This window comes from Lolium rigidum, chromosome 1, assembly GCF_022539505.1.
Source record: "Lolium rigidum isolate FL_2022 chromosome 1, APGP_CSIRO_Lrig_0.1, whole genome shotgun sequence".
NCBI classification, from domain to species: Eukaryota; Viridiplantae; Streptophyta; class Magnoliopsida; order Poales; family Poaceae; genus Lolium; species Lolium rigidum.
The window spans coordinates 219,318,225-219,329,826 of NC_061508.1; the positions used below are offsets into that span (position 1 = coordinate 219,318,225).

Consider the following 11,602-nt stretch of genomic DNA (forward strand, 5'->3'; position numbering starts at 1 on the left):
GCTCTAGATGATCTTGGTAAAAAAGTTTGTGCCCTCTATCCTTTTATTTGTGAAGTTTGCCATGAAGTGGGTCATTTTAATTTTCAATGCTCCACCAATGATAATTTGAACCCAATGAGTGCTGCAAATTTGTATTGTGATGATGAAATTACTCCTAATCAGCATGATGAACTCACTTTATTTTTATGGTGTGAAGAGTTATCAAGGAAAATTTCTTTGTTAGATATTAATGATCTTGATATTGATGATGTCCTGCATGGGTGTTTTTCTTATTGCATTGATAATAGCCATACAAATACTTACATACAAAATATTTTAGAAGATGACATCTTGCCAAAATATGATAGGACCGATGTGTGTTTTGAACTAATTAATGAAAAGGAGGAATCCTCCCAAGTTTCTTCTATTGTTTCTGAAAGTAAATCAGGTTATGCGGACAAGCCACCCTTCAAGCCTCTTCCTCCTAAAGAAGGGAACGAGGAGAAGGAGGAGAAGAAGAAGAATAAGAAGAAGGGAACGAGGAGGAGGAGGAGGAGGAGAAGAAGAAGAAGAAGAAGAAGAAGAAGAAGAAGAAGAAGAAGAAGAAGAAGAAGAAGAAGAAGAAGAAGAAGAAGAAGAAGAAGAAGAAGAAGAAGAAGAAGAAGAAGAAGAAGAAGAAGAAGAAGAAGAAGAAGAAGAAGAAAGAGGTAACAGCATATCCCCGCGTGAATGAGATAACGCTAGGTAACCGTAAGTATGTTGCTCCTAATGATTATTATGATAATGAATCTGAATACAATGATCTTCCTATGCCCTTTACCTACATTAGTGATCATGATTTGAAAGAGCACACTACTTTTGATATTGCAAATCTCTGGGAAACTAATTCTGAAAATGATGATGATAATAATTAAGAACAAGCAAGTGCGTATAGCTTTGCCCTATGCCAGAGCCCTCCACGATAGTCACGAGGTGGCCACCGGCTGGGCGAAACGCGCATCAGCTGGGCGTTGGCCCACCAGTCCACCAGATGTCAGCGCTAGACGGGCCAGGAAAAGAAAAAGCGAGGAAAAAATGCTCACCGAAGGAGAAAAAGGACGCTGCGAACCCTATCCAGGTGACTGGATCTCAACCCATCCAGGTTCTCTTCGCCTGCTGCCGCCGCCTATCGCCTCCACGCGAGCCCTCCTCCCCGCCGCCGCCACGGCTCTCTCTCCCTGCTCGCCCCAAACCTCATCGCTCCTCCCCTCGCAGCGTGGCGGCCTCGGCCTGCAACGAGGATGAGGATGGCGCAGCGCCAGCGCTCTCACGAGCGCGAGTCTCACAGCCATGGCGCTTCCGAGTACTGCTACGGAGGAGGCCTGTAAGAGCCGGTGCTGCGGCGACTCGCTGGTGGCGGATCTTCATAAAGGGAGGACGAGGGAGGCCTCGGTAGGGGCTACTCATCAGGCTACAGGGGCAGCATGCCGTGTGCGGAGACTCTCCTCCACAGCTTCTCAGTCGCTTCAGTGGGATCCCCGAGAAAGAAAGAATATGAAGGACCTAGAGGAAGCGTTTGATGATTGAGGAGCCAAGCCCACAAGACCAACAAATTCAAGCCAGGTAGCTTATCCTCTTCCAATCCCCAAATCCTAGCCACTATTACTCTCATTTTCTTGCTCAAACTGTCGATTGCTTACCTTATTTACTCTCGCATGCTGCTTTGCATGCACTTCTAATCGAACAGGAGAAGATGAGATTTGTGTTTATCTGCTGCAAGGAGACGATGTTCATCTTTTTGGTTGATTGTCTTGCTCATTTTCCACAGGTTTACGACACCAAGAGGTCTACCTAGAAGGGGTGCTCAACTCGCACCTAGGAACATCAAGAAGCAGAACTGGTTCATGAATCATATGAAGACATGTATCCAGGCAAGATCAAGGACAAGGTGTGCTCTAATCTGACCCCATGTAGCCGTGCCATAATGATGGAAGTGCTTGTGACGAAATGTGTCACTCTTTTCTCTGGGAATTTAACAAGAAATATGTGCTTTTCTCCATGGATGAAGACTATTTGGCGAGGAGACACCGCCTTTCCTTGCGGCTTTGGGCACTTTTGTAGTCACACAAGTTGCCGCCCTGCACCGATTTGAGGTTATTTGTTGGTATAATATTTTTCACCTCACTTCTAGATCTCTAGACCAGCCATAGTTTTGGGAGTTGGCCATTACTGTCAAAAACTTGGTTGTTTGGGCATGTCATGAAGTAGGACTATTATGGTTTAGATGTTTGCTTCATGCCACCGGCCTTTTGTTGCAATTCTTAGAGTTGATTAAAATTGTAGTGCTCCTTTTCTTTTATCATGATATGGTTACTGTTTAGTTTCTGAATTTTGCATTTGGATTTGTAGTTCTTATGAGGTATTGGATTTATATCAGATCAAAATTTCACTTGTTACACTTTATATTTTCTATTATTTCTCGTATGGCTTTTAATTTTCTTCAGTTCTGATAAATAAATTGCTACCTTTCCATATTTATCTAATATTTCATTCAATTTATGTATTAATACAAAATTTTCCTTTCAGCAACAGCAAGACAAGCAAGAACACAGCCTCCAAATGTAGCTCTCTCTCTCTCTCTCTCTCTCTCTCTCTCTCTCTCTCCTGTGGACAGCCTATTATATATTTAATAAATATACCAGTGTCGATTGACATATTTTCTCATATAGGTTGGTCTTTATTTGTGGTCCAATATGCGTACGACACCAGAACAGGTGCATAAGTTTTGTCAAGATACCAGCAGGATTGGCTGGGTAGGTTCTGATGGAGTCATGGAATATGTAACAACATTGACCGTAAGCTCCGCTATGGGAATTTATTGCCACAACTGGTTCAACTTTAACCTTGACTAATCCTCCTTATTATCATCTCTTCTCATCAAGTCCAGGCTATGTTTCGCAATGTAGTAGGCCTATTATATGTATGGTCTCCTTGATTTGGTGAGTTACCTTTTACTTGGTTAATTGTAGTTCGATGGTCTGGGAGATACTTATATGTACTCTGGAACTCTCTCTGCACGTGTTTTTTCAGAAATTTTATCAACATCTTTGCGGGAAGCATGGAAGTATCATATTATTTTTTAACTCATTTTCTTATATGACTTCTCTCAACTGATTAAAGCTGAATTACTTGCTCTTGTATTGTATTTAACCACTTAATTGGTATTTTTGCTGCATGGATTTGTCCCAAAAGCTGATTTCTCATTATCTCCATTTTGATTCAATGCTATCAAGGATTCTAAGAAAACTAGAGCCAGATATGTATGAGTGCATAATTACACGGGTACCAACCAGTCATACTCTAATGCATTCTTGAGGAAACCCCCAGAGTTGATCTTCCATATCGGTATAAAAGCTAAGATGCTAAATGATAAGATCTATATTTGTTCAGATGCCTGTTCTTAAAGTTACCCTCCACATAGTAGTGTCATCTCCGCCGATAATCAGGTGCTGGTATTGTTTGACAATCATATAATTTATCCAATTGTGCATCAGGCTGTAGGCTAATTTTGTACATGGTATGCCTCAAAGTGAATATCACCATATAACTCTGTTGATAATAATACAGTTGTTTTCTGCAGTTTACATTAGAGCTTTCATATTGAATAGATCATTGATGTTGGTTTCAGGTTTCTCGACCGCTGTATTAATTGATTTTCTATGATGTCAATTGTTATAGTGATCAATTTATTTGCTGTGATGCGATATCTGAATAATCTTCTATCTTTCACAAGTAGAAATTGATATGCCACTTTATTTGGATTTTTTCTCATGTGTAGTACACAATAGTGCAGGTATTTGTTTGTACTGAAACTTTATTTTTTGTAGGATCAAATGATATGAAACAACACAGTTATGGTGATCCCTAGAGCCTTAATTGTGAGCATACTTCCACGTCAAAAATCAGGTAATATAGCTATTGTATTTTGTTGCTTATTTCTTATGCTGAAAGTGATCGAAACATATGATTTAGTCTATTGCTGGTTTGCCATGTTGTGTGAGGCAGTACATGGCCATTACCCCATTATGCTCTTTAGTTCCCACGCAAGTGACCTATAGCTATTATGTATATTTAGTAGCACGTAGAGGCTATTCTATTATTTCAGTCATGCTTACTGAAAATGCATTGCATTTCAAGCCGTGATTTGTATTGTTAGCCTGCTATTTTTCATTTCAGTTGTGGATTATCGTAGGTACAAGGTGTGGCTTCCATGGTGTCTATACACTTTCCTTGTCTGTTAACCTATGGTTGCATTTACTGTTTAGAATGGAAACTATTTATTGAAAATCCAGTATAGCCGTAGATCTTGAATATTTTTGTCCATTTGCCCACTTAATTATGTTTTGTTTCCTCTTTTATCCATGAAATAGATGTACTCCAAATAGGATAATTTCTTTATGCTCGTTGATTCTTGTTTGACACTGATGCAGATATGGCTAGCTGTGACTGCATGAAACATCATTCGTTAAATCATGCGGGTAAATGTAATTTATTGGATTTCTTTTAGCAAGACGCGGCTGGTTGTGGGGTTTGAGATGATTTTTATATCAAAATGCACAAGAGAGCAATCAGCTTAGTTTAGCTTGCCGGATTTGCTCCAGTGAAGTTCTGCAGTACCATCATCACCAGGTCAACACACACGTTGTTTATTTTTGTGCTAGCTTATCCTTTTGATGTAAATTAAGTACATATTGGAACCTGTACCTACTGATAGAATCGTGAACAAAATATAGTCGTGTCCCTACTCCCTACTATGTAGTCTAACTATGAACCAAATGTTTGTATAACATGGAAATTGTTCAGATTCTCAAGCTACTGAAAAGAGATATCTCATACATGCCACATGGAATCCTAATCAGTGAGGACACCTAATGTTTGGACCTGATGATGGTTCTATGCGCGAACAACTTCAGTGGCACATGTGATGTTATTTTGATCTAAGGTTCCACCCGAAGTGCAAAATCTGTCTTATCATGGAAAAGGTATGTACACTGACCAATAATTCTTACATGCATTCCTTTTTTAGTTATGAATGGTGATGAAACACATCGGGCAAAGGTAGACCATAATAGCCTTTAAACTGCTGTCTCGCAAAGCCTTTCTCGTCCAAAACTACTGCCTCCCTTGCTTCAGCTGAAGGTCATATTAACCAGCCAATAGAGCAGCATTTATTGAAATCTCTCTATGCACATTCAGTGGTAAAAATTGCTATTTTTTCCTCTAAAATACTGCCATGTAAAGTCTGAAATTTTGAATTTTATGATATGCCAAAAAGTGTAGATAAATATGAATGCATACATGCCTCGTAATAATTATCCATGCTGTGAATATCTATCTAATAATGTACTCTTTTGGTCCTTTCTAATTTCTTCAGGGCTATCTCTAACCGATCAACACATGTTACAGGTAATGATGTTATATTGGTTCGGTGCAGAGCTTTCTTGTTTGAGGTTGGAGCAGGAGCCTCTTGTGCCCTGGAACGTTAAATGCATGTTTTTTTCTCCTTTAGATTTATTCATCGAGTGTACCCACATGGTATGCCATAATAAGGATTGGCTTTTACTTCAATGTTGCAAAATTACTAAATATTTGTACTACCTATTAAGATCTGTTTATATATAAAGAAGTATGGATCAAAGATTGGGCATGGCATAAAGGACTTTGGCACTGCACTTAGACTAAGGTGGATGTGGCAGAAATGGAAGAAACCCGACAAGCCTTGGGCCCACATGCAGATTCCAGCATCAAGAAAGGACAAGGCCTTATTTGCAGCAGCAACAAAAATCTCCTTGGGAGATGGTGGGAAAGCAATCTTTTGGACAGACAGATGGCTGCATGATCTTATTCCTGCTGAGGTAGCTCCAGACATCTTCAAAATCTCGGTGAGGAAAAACAGAACGGTCAAGGATGCCCTGACAAATGAGAAATGGCTGATTGACCTCCGCCACCACCTGGATGTCCAACACCTGCCGCAGCTCATTAGGCTTGCTCAATTGGTGGAATCGGTCCAACTCACAAACGTGCAGGACGGTATTGAATGGAGGTTTGGGAGCAAACATGAATACACCACTAAGTCGGCTTATAGACTCCATTTCATGGGGGCGGTCGGAACTGACTTCAACAAGCTGATTTGGAAGGGTTGGGCTCCTGCTAGGTGCAAGTTCTTCATCTGGACACTGCTACTTAATCGAGTTCTCACGGCGGACAAGCTGCTTTTGAGACAATGGGAGAACGAGTATTTCTGCCCCCTCTGTCGAAGGAATTTAGAAACTGCTAATCATCTCTTCATGGAGTGCCCGTTTAGTACTAAGGTGTGGGAGCAAATGGCCTCACACTTTGACCTAGATTCACTAAAACCCACGCATTGGGTAGGAAAGGACATCACCATACATGACTGGTATAGGGGCATGGTTGGTAACCATTCCAAAGCACAAAGAAAGAAGATCTTTCCAGCCTCCAACCTCGTTTGCTGGGAATTGTGGAAGGAAAGGAATAGACGAATCTTCGAGAAAAAAGAAATGCCCGTGGCCGCTTTCATCTCTAGAATAAAAGAAGAGGCAGCAACTTGGAGAATGGCTGGCGCGCCCATCCCGCTAGTTGACCAGTACGGTGGGACACCCTACGATCCGGGTTGATTCTTGTTTTCCTGTATTTTGTCTTGCAGGATGGCCGCCTTTTGGCCTTCCTTTCTCTGTTGTACCCTTTCCCACTATTGCAATGAAATAGCAGCTCTCCTGCTGTCATTCAAAAAAAAAAGATTGGGCATGACTGGGACGTTGATTAGGATGCACCTGACCGGCTAGGAGGCGCCCTAAGGGGCGCCCCAGCCACTAGTTGCCATAGTATCAATGCTATCCATGCTTCCTCCCATAATGATATAGAAAACTCTAAGCTTGGGGAAGAGGTGTTTGAAAATCCTTTTGCTACTGATCATTATGTGTTTGATACATCTCCTTCTTGCAACAATGATGGTATGGTCACGGATGAACCTACTGTGAAAGATAACTATTCTATTTCTTATGGCGACATTATGCCTCCGACCTTTGATGATTATTATAAAGAATGCTATGATATAAGTTATAACTATCCTTATGAAACTTGTCATAGTTATGATTGGATTGCCAAAAACAATTCCCTTAATATGCAACTTGTTTACCATGTTCAAATTCTTGATAATAATCCTGCTCCAATTACTATTAATGAGAAGAATTCTTCTTATGCCAAAATTAATGATACTTCTATGCATATGAACCATGATAAGAATGTTTTAAGTGATGGGTATATTGTGGATTTCATCAATGATGCTACTGAAAGTTATTATGAGAGAGGTAAACATGGTTATATGCATCTTAATAATATTAAGTTTCCCCTCTTTATGTTGAGAATCTTGAAGTTACTCGTGTTTTATCCTCTTATGCTTGTCACTTTGTTCTTCATAAATTCATTTGTGTACAAGATTCCTTTGCATAGGAAGTGGGTTAGACTTAAATGTGTTTTCAATTTGCCTCTTGATGCTCTCTTTTGCTTCAAATACTATTTCTTGCGAGTGCATCATTAAAACTGTTGAGCCCATCTTAATGGCTATAAAGAAAGAACTTCTTGGGAGATAACCCATGTGTTTATTTTGCTACAGTACTTTTATTTTGTATTTGAGTCTTGGAAGTTGTTACTACTGTAGCAACCTCTCCTTATCTTAGTTTTGTTGCATTGTTGTGCCAAGTAAAGTCTTTGATAGTAAGGTTCATACTAGATTTGGATTACTGCACAGAAACAGATTTCTTGCTGTCACGAATCTGGGCCTAATTCTCTGTAGGTAACTCAGAAAATTATGCCAATTTACGTGAGTGATCCTCAGATATGTACTCAACTTTTATTCAATTTGAGCATTTTCATTTGAGCAAGTCTGGTGCCTCAATAAAATTCGTCTTTACGGACTGTTCTGTTTTGACAGATTCTGCCTTTTATTTCGCATTGCTTCTTTCGCTGTGTTGGGTGGATTTCTTTGTTCTATTACCTTCGAGTAGCTTTGGGCAATGTCCAGAAGTGTTAAGAATGATTGTGTCACCTCTGAACATGTGAATTTTTATTATGCACTAACCCTCTAATGAGTTGTTTCGAGTTTGGTGTGGAGGAAGTTTTCAAGGATCAAGAGAGGAGGATGATACAATATGATCAAGGAGAGTGAAAGCTCTAAGCTTGGGGATGCCCCGGTGGTTCACCCCTACATATTCTAAGAAGACTCTAAGCTTGGGGATGCCCAAGGCATCCCCTTCTTCATCGACAACATTATCAGGTTCCTCCCCTGAAACTATATTTTTATTCCATCACATCTTATGTGCTTTGCTTGGAGCGTCTGTTTGTTTTTGTTTTTTGTTTTTGTTTGAATAAATGCTTGTGTGGGAGAGAGACACGCTCCGCTGGTTCGTATGAACATATATGTTCTTAGTTTTTAATTTTCATGGCGAAGGTTGAAACTGCTTTGTTAATTGTTATATGGTTGGAAACAGGAAATGCTACATGTAGTAATTGGTATGATGTCTTAAATAATGTGATACTTGGCAATTGTTTTGCTCATGTTTAAGCTCTTGCATTATATACCTTGCACCTATTAGTGAAGAAATACATAGAGCTTGCTAAAATTTGGTTTGCATGATTGGTCTCTCTAAGGTCTAGATATTTTCTAGTAAGGGTTTGAACAACAAGGAAGACGGTGTAGAGTCTTATAATGCTTGCAATATGTCTTTTTATGTGAGTTTTGCTGTACCGGTTTATACTGTGTTTGCTCTAAACAACCTTGCTAGCCTAAACCTTGTATCGAGAGGGAATACTTCTCATGCATCCAAAATCCTTGAGCCAACCACTATGCCATTTGTGTCCACCATACCTACCTACTACATGGTATTTCTCCGCCATTCCAAAGTAAATTGTTTGAGTGCTACCTTTAAATTTCTATCCTCTACCTTTACAATATATAGCTCATGGGACAAATAGCCTAAAAACTATTGTGGTATTGAATATGTACTTATGCACTTTATTTCTTATTAAGTTGCTTGTTGTGCGATAACCATGTTCCTGGGGACGCCATCAACTCTCTTTGTTGAATATCATGTGAGTTGCTATGTGATGTCTACGGGTGCTTCTATTCTTGTAGACAGTGTTGGGCCTCCAAGAGCAGAGGTTTGTAGAACAGCAGCAAGTTTCCCTTAAGTGGATCACCCAAGGTTTATCGATCTCAGGGAGGAAGAGGTCAAAGATATCCCTCTCATGCAACCCTGCAACCACAAAGCAAGAAGTCTCTTGTGTCCCCAACACACCTAATAGGTGCACTAGTTCGGCGAAGAGATAGTGAAATACAGGTGGTATGAATATATATGAACAGTAGTAACGGCGCCAGAAAAGTGCTTGCTGGCGTGTGGTTGATGGTGGTAATATTGCAGGAAGTACAGATGCAGTAAAACAGTAAACAAGCAGCGATAGCAGTATTTAGGAACAAGGCCTAGGGATCATACTTTCACTAGTGGACACTCTCAACATTGATCACATAACAGAACAAATAGATAGATGCTAGACTCTACACTCTCTTGTTAGATGATGAACACCACTAACTGTGTAGGATTACACGAACCCTCAATGCCGGAGTTAACAAGCTCCACAATATTCAATGTTCATGTTTAAATAACCTTAGAGTGCATGACAGATCAACATAACCAAACCAAGTACTAACATAGCATGCACACTGTCACCTTCACACTACGAAAGGAGGCATAGATCACATCAATACTATCATAGCAATAGTTAACTTCACAATCTACAAGAGATCATGATCATAACATACGCCAAGTACTAACACGGATGCACACACTGTCACCATTACACCGTGCAGGAGGAATAAAACTACTTTAATAACATCACTAGAGTAGCATATAGATAAATTGTGATACAAAACGCATTGCAACCATAAAGAGATATAAATAAGCACTTCACTATGCCATTCATAACAGTGAATAAGTATTCTGTGAAATATAGCCTAAGAGACCCACACGGTGCACACACTGTCACCTTTACACACGTGGGACAAGGAGTCTCCGGAGATCACATAAGTAAAACCCACTTGACTAGCACAATGACATCTAGATTACAAGCATCATCATATGAATCTCAATCATGTAAGGCAGCTCATGAGATTATTGTATTGAAGTACATAGGAGAGAGATGAACCACATAGCTACCGGTACAGCCCCGAGCCTCGATGGAGAACTACTCCCTCCTCATGGGAGACAGACAGCGTTGATGAAGATGGCGGTGGTGTCGATGGAGGAGCCTTCCGGGGCACTTCCCCGTCCCGGCGGCGTGCCGGAACAGACTCCTGTCCCCCAGATCTTGGCTTCGCGATGGCGGCGGCTCTGGAAGGTTTCTCGTACCGTGGCTTTTCCGTATCGAAGTTTTAGGTCAGGGACCTTTTTATAGGCGAAGAGGCGGAGTCGGAGAGGCGACGAGGCGGTGACACACTAGGGGGGCGCCCCCCCCTAGGCCGCGCCGCCCTGTCATCTGGGGGCCCAGTGGCCCCCCTCTGGCGACTCTCGGGTGTTCTGGAAGCTTCGTGGAAAAATAGGATGCTCGGCCTTGATTTCGTCCGATTCCGAGAATATTTCCTTACTAGGATTTCTGGAACCAAAAACAGCAGAAAACGAGAACTGGCCCTTCGGCATCTCGTCAATAGGTTAGTTCCGGAAAACGCATAATAATGACATAAAGTATGCATAAAACATGTAGATATCATCAATAATGTGGCATGGAACATAAGAAATTATCGATACGTCGGAGACGTATCAGCATCCCCAAGCTTAGTTCCTGCTCGTCCCGAGCAGGTAAACGATAACAAAGATAATTTCTGGAGTGACATGCCATCATAACCTTGATCATACTATTGTAAACATATGTAATGAATGCAGCGATCAAAACAATGGTAATGACATGAGTAAACAAATGAATCATAAAGCAAAGACTTTTCATGAATAGTACTTCAAAACAAGCATCAATAAGTCTTGCACAAAAGTTAACTCATAAAGCAATAAATCAAAGTAAAGGTATTGAAGCAACACAAAGGAAGATTAAGTTTCAGCGGTTGCTTTCAACTTGTAACATGTATATCTCATGGATAATTGTCAACATAGAGTAATATAACAAGTGCAATATGCAAGTATGTAGGAATCAATGCACAGTTCACACAAGTGTTTGCTTCTTGAGGTGGAGAGAAATAGGTGAACTGACTCAACATAAAAGTAAAAGAAAGGTCCTTCGCAGAGGAAAAGCATCGATTGCTATATTTGTGCTAGAGCTTTTATTTTGAAAACAAGAAACAATTTTGTCAACGGTAGTAATGAAGCATATGTATCATGTAAATTATATCTTACAAGTTGCAAGCCTCATGCATAGTATACTAATAGTGCCCGCACCTTGTCCTAATTAGCTTGGACTACCGGGATCATCGCAATACACATGTTTTAACCAAGTGTCACAAAGGGGTACCCCCATGCCGCCTGTACAAAGGTCTAAGGAGAAAGCTCGCATTTTGGATTTCTCG

General features: G+C 40.5%; 1 long non-coding RNA gene across 5 annotated transcripts; it reads left to right on the forward strand.

Moving 5' to 3' along the window:
* Window positions 1–1,282: 1,282 nt before the first annotated feature.
* LOC124690291 lies at window positions 1,283–5,656 on the forward strand. 5 transcript variants are annotated; one of them, XR_006998774.1, is made up of 9 exons: window positions 1,283–1,581; window positions 1,787–1,906; window positions 2,027–2,122; window positions 2,545–2,579; window positions 2,688–2,813; window positions 2,906–3,924; window positions 4,449–4,647; window positions 4,822–5,000; window positions 5,425–5,656. It is a non-coding gene; the product is annotated as an uncharacterized LOC124690291 (long non-coding RNA). The 5 variants fall into 5 exon arrangements; XR_006998773.1 differs by having other exon boundaries at window positions 2,688–3,924; window positions 5,393–5,656; XR_006998769.1 differs by having other exon boundaries at window positions 2,688–3,924.
* Window positions 5,657–11,602: the final 5,946 nt, after the last annotated feature.